Genomic DNA, 9,555 nt, shown 5'->3' with positions numbered 1-9,555 from the left:
TACTCCATGTTAAATGTTAACCCTAACCCTGAATTCTCAGTTTCTTCTAAAGGAGATTGTTCATGTCATTTCGAATAATTATATCATTTCCAGAAAGTCTCGCTTGATGATGAGCAAGTATGACAAGCGAATTGTTACAGTTCGCAATCTTAATACTGGAACTTTCATAAAATGTCCTAAGATGTTAAATAAAAGCCTGTCTCAATTTTTAGATCGCGTCAAATAGACCTTATTCACGATAGCTGCCATGTTGGATTTGCCTTTATCATGCAAATTAGCCACACATTTCTGAGGGGGCAAACAACACAAGTTTGAGAGGTTATAACGAACATCTTAGCCACACGTATGATCTTTTTCACGTTCATTAAATGTTTATCACCTAAGTAGTAAAATAGAATGATTACACAAGTTACTTCGATGTTTTTTTACTGAAAAATGAGCAGATAACGAAGTAGACAGTCACTGTCGGAGGCAATCAAAAGACAGAAAATTATTAAAAAGGTTATTCTGAATTCCAAAATGTACTTTTAGCAATGTTAATTATTTCGACGAGCCGTTGTTTGCCTCCCAGCATAACAAATGGTTAATTTGCATGACAATTTAAAAGCCAACATGGCGGCTATCGTGAATAAGGGCTATTAGTGAGAATCGTTGATGCATTACCTTGACAATGGAAATCGATTATTGAACAAAGTGTATGACACACATATACATTATACATTATATATTGATAGCTAATTTTGTGGTAGCTCTGACATGTTTACTCCACAAACCTCTATGAAGCTTTCAGAAATAAAACTAAGTTCCCCTAACTGCCCAAAAGAAGTAAAGAGAGAATTTTCCCACCTTGTCAGGGGACTGGATGAAATCGTTTCTCTACCTTTTTCAGTTAAGATTGAAATTAAAATTAGATAATTTCAGTTTACCATTTTAAATAATCTAATATTTACGAAGCGGAAGATTTTTCAATCAAATGATCGAGCCTCCTATGTGCACCTTTTGCAAGCAGCAAATTGAGTTCCTTAAACATTTACCCTGTAACACTGATGTCACCACAGGTAACCCAGGCTCACTGTGTGTGCCACATAGGTAAATATAGAGAACATATGAGGCGAAGTTTAAGTCTGACATTTTTCTAGAAAATGGAAATAAAAATCGATAAAACTTACCATGTGGTGAGCTGTTGTCTTTAAAACGTACACGAAGTTTCAGGAAAAATGGTCCCCGTTCACCTTCCTTCATAGTATAGTGACAAGGTAGGAGACGGAAGCCAGCGTCGGGACTCCAATCGACTCAAAACAACCGTTTTTTTTCGCGAAAATCGAATCCAGTCGCTAAATAAACAGGGCCGGGCTCGTGGAACATGAATTTCTCTAAACCATGAATCCACTGAAGCATCTCCAGGTAGCAATGCGAAGCCACCAGACTCCGTAGAACTTGGTAAGTTAACCTGCTAAAATGGCGGCCAGAAACCGTTGTCCTCGCGCAGTGTCCAAAATGACACTCAGCTCGGGACGCCTGGTGACGAGTATAATAAGTCCCCCTGGAGGAAAGGGAGTCCCAGATTGCTCAGTGAGTTTTGTTTTAAGCAATTTGGGACTCTCCTCCCTCCAGAACTAATTATACTCGTCACCGGCGTCCCGAATTGAGTGCCATTTCAAATTGCACACTTTGCGAGGACAACGGTTTCTGGCCGCCATTTTAGCAGGTTAACTTACCAAGTTCTACGGAGTCTGGTGGCTTCGCGTTGCTACCTGGAGATGCTTCAGTGGATTCATGGTTTATAGAAATTCATGTTTCACGAGCCTGGCGTGTTTATTTAGCGACTGGATTCGATTTTCAAAAAAAAACGTGCTTGTTTTGGGTCGATCAGAGTCTCCAAGCTGGCTTCCGTTTCCTACCTTGTCACTATACTATAAAGGAAGGTGAACGGGGACCATTTCCCCCCAAACTTCCTGTACGTATTAAAGACCACAACAGCTCACATGATAAGTTTTATCGACTTTTATTTCCATTTTCTAGCAACCTTTCAGACCTTACTTCGCCTCGTATGTTCTCTACATTTACTTATGTGGCACACACAGTAAGCCTGGGTTACCTGTGATGTCACAGATGTTTTGGAAAGCATTCTGCTCTTTGGTTCCTGAATACAACAGTGATTTCCACCCTTAAAAATATACATTTTAAATCATTTAGTACTGACAGCAAAAACGGATATTTACTTATGTAAGGTAAATGTTGTGAACCATTTCATCACCTGCGGTTTCTTATTTTCTCATTTCATATCCTTTATACTGCAACACGATGGTTTGTGCAAATCGGATGATAATGCTCAAGACGAGGTAAGTCGACATCAAGCAACAACCCAAACCCCCCATAATAGGCCTAACACTTAGTCAGTGAGCCCTAAACCCCCCCCCCCAATAGTACAAGTAAGTCTCAGAGACCTTCCTAGGGGGCTTTGGGAATTAGTGGCTAAGTCTCAGAGACCTTCCTAGGGGGCTTTGGGAATTAGTGGCTAAGTCTCAGAGACCTTCCTAGGGGGCTTTGGGAATTAGTGGCTAAGTCTCAGAGACCTTCCTAGGGGGCTTTGGGAATTAGTGGCTAAGTCTCAGAGACCTTCCTAGGGGGCTTTGGGAATTAGTGGCTAAGTCTCAGAGACCTTCCTAGGGGGCTTTGGGAATTAGTGGCTAAGTCTCAGAGACCTTCCTAGGGGGCTTTGGGAATTAGTGGCTAAGTCTCAGAGACCTTCCTAGGGGGCTTTGGGAATTAGTGGCTAAGTCTCAGAGACCTTCCTAGGGGGCTTTGGGAATTAGTGGCTAAGTCTCAGAGACCTTCCTAGGGGGCTTTGGGAATTAGTGGCTAAGTCTCAGAGACCTTCCTAGGGGGCTTTGGGAATTAGTGGCTAAGTCTCAGAGACCTTCCTAGGGGGCTTTGGGAATTAGTGGCTAAGTCTCAGAGACCTTCCTAGGGGGCTTTGGGAATTAGTGGCTAAGTCTCAGAGACCTTCCTAGGGGGCTTTGGGAATTAGTGGCTAAGTCTCAGAGACCTTCCTAGGGGGCTTTGGGAATTAGTGGCTAAGTCTCAGAGACCTTCCTAGGGGGCTTTGGGAATTAGTGGCTAAGTCTCAGAGACCTTCCTAGGGGGCTTTGGGAATTAGTGGCTAAGTCTCAGAGACCTTCCTAGGGGGCTTTGGGAATTAGTGGCTAAGTCTCAGAGACCTTCCTAGGGGGCTTTGGGAATTAGTGGCTAAGTCTCAGAGACCTTCCTAGGGGGCTTTGGGAATTAGTGGCTAAGTCTCAGAGACCTTCCTAGGGGGCTTTGGGAATTAGTGGCTAAGTCTCAGAGACCTTCCTAGGGGGCTTTGGGAATTAGTGGCTAAGTCTCAGAGACCTTCCTAGGGGGCTTTGGGAATTAGTGGCTAAGTCTCAGAGACCTTCCTAGGGGGCTTTGGGAATTAGTGGCTAAGTCTCAGAGACCTTCCTAGGGGGCTTTGGGAATTAGTGGCTAAGTCTCAGAGACCTTCCTAGGGGGCTTTGGGAATTAGTGGCTAAGTCTCAGAGACCTTCCTAGGGGGCTTTGGGAATTAGTGGCTAAGTCTCAGAGACCTTCCTAGGGGGCTTTGGGAATTAGTGGCTAAGTCTCAGAGACCTTCCTAGGGGGCTTTGGGAATTAGTGGCTAAGTCTCAGAGACCTTCCTAGGGGGCTTTGGGAATTAGTGGCTAAGTCTCAGAGACCTTCCTAGGGGGCTTTGGGAATTAGTGGCTAAGTCTCAGAGACCTTCCTAGGGGGCTTTGGGAATTAGTGGCTAAGTCTCAGAGACCTTCCTAGGGGGCTTTGGGAATTAGTGGCTAAGTCTCAGAGACCTTCCTAGGGGGCTTTGGGAATTAGTGGCTAAGTCTCAGAGACCTTCCTAGGGGGCTTTGGGAATTAGTGGCTAAGTCTCAGAGACCTTCCTAGGGGGCTTTGGGAATTAGTGGCTAAGTCTCAGAGACCTTCCTAGGGGGCTTTGGGAATTAGTGGCTAAGTCTCAGAGACCTTCCTAGGGGGCTTTGGGAATTAGTGGCTAAGTCTCAGAGACCTTCCTAGGGGGCTTTGGGAATTAGTGGCTAAGTCTCAGAGACCTTCCTAGGGGGCTTTGGGAATTAGTGGCTAAGTCTCAGAGACCTTCCTAGGGGGCTTTGGGAATTAGTGGCTAAGTCTCAGAGACCTTCCTAGGGGGCTTTGGGAATTAGTGGCTAAGTCTCAGAGACCTTCCTAGGGGGCTTTGGGAATTAGTGGCTAAGTCTCAGAGACCTTCCTAGGGGGCTTTGGGAATTAGTGGCTAAGTCTCAGAGACCTTCCTAGGGGGCTTTGGGAATTAGTGGCTAAGTCTCAGAGACCTTCCTAGGGGGCTTTGGGAATTAGTGGCTAAGTCTCAGAGACCTTCCTAGGGGGCTTTGGGAATTAGTGGCTAAGTCTCAGAGACCTTCCTAGGGGGCTTTGGGAATTAGTGGCTAAGTCTCAGAGACCTTCCTAGGGGGCTTTGGGAATTAGTGGCTAAGTCTCAGAGACCTTCCTAGGGGGCTTTGGGAATTAGTGGCTAAGTCTCAGAGACCTTCCTAGGGGGCTTTGGGAATTAGTGGCTAAGTCTCAGAGACCTTCCTAGGGGGCTTTGGGAATTAGTGGCTAAGTCTCAGAGACCTTCCTAGGGGGCTTTGGGAATTAGTGGCTAAGTCTCAGAGACCTTCCTAGGGGGCTTTGGGAATTAGTGGCTAAGTCTCAGAGACCTTCCTAGGGGGCTTTGGGAATTAGTGGCTAAGTCTCAGAGACCTTCCTAGGGGGCTTTGGGAATTAGTGGCTAAGTCTCAGAGACCTTCCTAGGGGGCTTTGGGAATTAGTGGCTAAGTCTCAGAGACCTTCCTAGGGGGCTTTGGGAATTAGTGGCTAAGTCTCAGAGACCTTCCTAGGGGGCTTTGGGAATTAGTGGCTAAGTCTCAGAGACCTTCCTAGGGGGCTTTGGGAATTAGTGGCTAAGTCTCAGAGACCTTCCTAGGGGGCTTTGGGAATTAGTGGCTAAGTCTCAGAGACCTTCCTAGGGGGCTTTGGGAATTAGTGGCTAAGTCTCAGAGACCTTCCTAGGGGGCTTTGGGAATTAGTGGCTAAGTCTCAGAGACCTTCCTAGGGGGCTTTGGGAATTAGTGGCTAAGTCTCAGAGACCTTCCTAGGGGGCTTTGGGAATTAGTGGCTAAGTCTCAGAGACCTTCCTAGGGGGCTTTGGGAATTAGTGGCTAAGTCTCAGAGACCTTCCTAGGGGGCTTTGGGAATTAGTGGCTAAGTCTCAGAGACCTTCCTAGGGGGCTTTGGGAATTAGTGGCTAAGTCTCAGAGACCTTCCTAGGGGGCTTTGGGAATTAGTGGCTAAGTCTCAGAGACCTTCCTAGGGGGCTTTGGGAATTAGTGGCTAAGTCTCAGAGACCTTCCTAGGGGGCTTTGGGAATTAGTGGCTAAGTCTCAGAGACCTTCCTAGGGGGCTTTGGGAATTAGTGGCTAAGTCTCAGAGACCTTCCTAGGGGGCTTTGGGAATTAGTGGCTAAGTCTCAGAGACCTTCCTAGGGGGCTTTGGGAATTAGTGGCTAAGTCTCAGAGACCTTCCTAGGGGGCTTTGGGAATTAGTGGCTAAGTCTCAGAGACCTTCCTAGGGGGCTTTGGGAATTAGTGGCTAAGTCTCAGAGACCTTCCTAGGGGGCTTTGGGAATTAGTGGCTAAGTCTCAGAGACCTTCCTAGGGGGCTTTGGGAATTAGTGGCTAAGTCTCAGAGACCTTCCTAGGGGGCTTTGGGAATTAGTGGCTAAGTCTCAGAGACCTTCCTAGGGGGCTTTGGGAATTAGTGGCTAAGTCTCAGAGACCTTCCTAGGGGGCTTTGGGAATTAGTGGCTAAGTCTCAGAGACCTTCCTAGGGGGCTTTGGGAATTAGTGGCTAAGTCTCAGAGACCTTCCTAGGGGGCTTTGGGAATTAGTGGCTAAGTCTCAGAGACCTTCCTAGGGGGCTTTGGGAATTAGTGGCTAAGTCTCAGAGACCTTCCTAGGGGGCTTTGGGAATTAGTGGCTAAGTCTCAGAGACCTTCCTAGGGGGCTTTGGGAATTAGTGGCTAAGTCTCAGAGACCTTCCTAGGGGGCTTTGGGAATTAGTGGCTAAGTCTCAGAGACCTTCCTAGGGGGCTTTGGGAATTAGTGGCTAAGTCTCAGAGACCTTCCTAGGGGGCTTTGGGAATTAGTGGCTAAGTCTCAGAGACCTTCCTAGGGGGCTTTGGGAATTAGTGGCTAAGTCTCAGAGACCTTCCTAGGGGGCTTTGGGAATTAGTGGCTAAGTCTCAGAGACCTTCCTAGGGGGCTTTGGGAATTAGTGGCTAAGTCTCAGAGACCTTCCTAGGGGGCTTTGGGAATTAGTGGCTAAGTCTCAGAGACCTTCCTAGGGGGCTTTGGGAATTAGTGGCTAAGTCTCAGAGACCTTCCTAGGGGGCTTTGGGAATTAGTGGCTAAGTCTCAGAGACCTTCCTAGGGGGCTTTGGGAATTAGTGGCTAAGTCTCAGAGACCTTCCTAGGGGGCTTTGGGAATTAGTGGCTAAGTCTCAGAGACCTTCCTAGGGGGCTTTGGGAATTAGTGGCTAAGTCTCAGAGACCTTCCTAGGGGGCTTTGGGAATTAGTGGCTAAGTCTCAGAGACCTTCCTAGGGGGCTTTGGGAATTAGTGGCTAAGTCTCAGAGACCTTCCTAGGGGGCTTTGGGAATTAGTGGCTAAGTCTCAGAGACCTTCCTAGGGGGCTTTGGGAATTAGTGGCTAAGTCTCAGAGACCTTCCTAGGGGGCTTTGGGAATTAGTGGCTAAGTCTCAGAGACCTTCCTAGGGGGCTTTGGGAATTAGTGGCTAAGTCTCAGAGACCTTCCTAGGGGGCTTTGGGAATTAGTGGCTAAGTCTCAGAGACCTTCCTAGGGGGCTTTGGGAATTAGTGGCTAAGTCTCAGAGACCTTCCTAGGGGGCTTTGGGAATTAGTGGCTAAGTCTCAGAGACCTTCCTAGGGGGCTTTGGGAATTAGTGGCTAAGTCTCAGAGACCTTCCTAGGGGGCTTTGGGAATTAGTGGCTAAGTCTCAGAGACCTTCCTAGGGGGCTTTGGGAATTAGTGGCTAAGTCTCAGAGACCTTCCTAGGGGGCTTTGGGAATTAGTGGCTAAGTCTCAGAGACCTTCCTAGGGGGCTTTGGGAATTAGTGGCTAAGTCTCAGAGACCTTCCTAGGGGGCTTTGGGAATTAGTGGCTAAGTCTCAGAGACCTTCCTAGGGGGCTTTGGGAATTAGTGGCTAAGTCTCAGAGACCTTCCTAGGGGGCTTTGGGAATTAGTGGCTAAGTCTCAGAGACCTTCCTAGGGGGCTTTGGGAATTAGTGGCTAAGTCTCAGAGACCTTCCTAGGGGCTTTGGGAATTAGTGGCTAAGTCTCAGAGACCTTCCTAGGGGGCTTTGGGAATTAGTGGCTAAGTCTCAGAGACCTTCCTAGGGGGCTTTGGGAATTAGTGGCTAAGTCTCAGAGACCTTCCTAGGGGGCTTTGGGAATTAGTGGCTAAGTCTCAGAGACCTTCCTAGGGGGCTTTGGGAATTAGTGGCTAAGTCTCAGAGACCTTCCTAGGGGGCTTTGGGAATTAGTGGCTAAGTCTCAGAGACCTTCCTAGGGGGCTTTGGGAATTAGTGGCTAAGTCTCAGAGACCTTCCTAGGGGGCTTTGGGAATTAGTGGCTAAGTCTCAGAGACCTTCCTAGGGGGCTTTGGGAATTAGTGGCTAAGTCTCAGAGACCTTCCTAGGGGGCTTTGGGAATTAGTGGCTAAGTCTCAGAGACCTTCCTAGGGGGCTTTGGGAATTAGTGGCTAAGTCTCAGAGACCTTCCTAGGGGGCTTTGGGAATTAGTGGCTAAGTCTCAGAGACCTTCCTAGGGGGCTTTGGGAATTAGTGGCTAAGTCTCAGAGACCTTCCTAGGGGGCTTTGGGAATTAGTGGCTAAGTCTCAGAGACCTTCCTAGGGGGCTTTGGGAATTAGTGGCTAAGTCTCAGAGACCTTCCTAGGGGGCTTTGGGAATTAGTGGCTAAGTCTCAGAGACCTTCCTAGGGGGCTTTGGGAATTAGTGGCTAAGTCTCAGAGACCTTCCTAGGGGGCTTTGGGAATTAGTGGCTAAGTCTCAGAGACCTTCCTAGGGGGCTTTGGGAATTAGTGGCTAAGTCTCAGAGACCTTCCTAGGGGGCTTTGGGAATTAGTGGCTAAGTCTCAGAGACCTTCCTAGGGGGCTTTGGGAATTAGTGGCTAAGTCTCAGAGACCTTCCTAGGGGGCTTTGGGAATTAGTGGCTAAGTCTCAGAGACCTTCCTAGGGGGCTTTGGGAATTAGTGGCTAAGTCTCAGAGACCTTCCTAGGGGGCTTTGGGAATTAGTGGCTAAGTCTCAGAGACCTTCCTAGGGGGCTTTGGGAATTAGTGGCTAAGTCTCAGAGACCTTCCTAGGGGGCTTTGGGAATTAGTGGCTAAGTCTCAGAGACCTTCCTAGGGGGCTTTGGGAATTAGTGGCTAAGTCTCAGAGACCTTCCTAGGGGGCTTTGGGAATTAGTGGCTAAGTCTCAGAGACCTTCCTAGGGGGCTTTGGGAATTAGTGGCTAAGTCTCAGAGACCTTCCTAGGGGGCTTTGGGAATTAGTGGCTAAGTCTCAGAGACCTTCCTAGGGGGCTTTGGGAATTAGTGGCTAAGTCTCAGAGACCTTCCTAGGGGGCTTTGGGAATTAGTGGCTAAGTCTCAGAGACCTTCCTAGGGGGCTTTGGGAATTAGTGGCTAAGTCTCAGAGACCTTCCTAGGGGGCTTTGGGAATTAGTGGCTAAGTCTCAGAGACCTTCCTAGGGGCTTTGGGAATTAGTGGCTAAGTCTCAGAGACCTTCCTAGGGGGCTTTGGGAATTAGTGGCTAAGTCTCAGAGACCTTCCTAGGGGGCTTTGGGAATTAGTGGCTAAGTCTCAGAGACCTTCCTAGGGGGCTTTGGGAATTAGTGGCTAAGTCTCAGAGACCTTCCTAGGGGGCTTTGGGAATTAGTGGCTAAGTCTCAGAGACCTTCCTAGGGGGCTTTGGGAATTAGTGGCTAAGTCTCAGAGACCTTCCTAGGGGGCTTTGGGAATTAGTGGCTAAGTCTCAGAGACCTTCCTAGGGGGCTTTGGGAATTAGTGGCTAAGTCTCAGAGACCTTCCTAGGGGGCTTTGGGAATTAGTGGCTAAGTCTCAGAGACCTTCCTAGGGGGCTTTGGGAATTAGTGGCTAAGTCTCAGAGACCTTCCTAGGGGGCTTTGGGAATTAGTGGCTAAGTCTCAGAGACCTTCCTAGGGGTTTGGGAATTAGTGGCTAAGTCTCAGAGACCTTCCTAGGGGGCTTTGGGAATTAGTGGCTAAGTCTCAGAGACCTTCCTAGGGGGCTTTGGGAATTAGTGGCTAAGTCTCAGAGACCTTCCTAGGGGTTAGGGTTAGGGTTAGGGTTAGGGTTAGGGTTAGGGTTAGGGTTAGGGT

The sequence above is a fragment of the Montipora capricornis genome, chromosome 1, assembly GCF_036669925.1.
Source record: "Montipora capricornis isolate CH-2021 chromosome 1, ASM3666992v2, whole genome shotgun sequence".
In the NCBI taxonomy this organism is placed as follows: Eukaryota; Metazoa; Cnidaria; class Anthozoa; order Scleractinia; family Acroporidae; genus Montipora; species Montipora capricornis.
Note: the sequence above shows the minus strand (reverse complement) of the source record.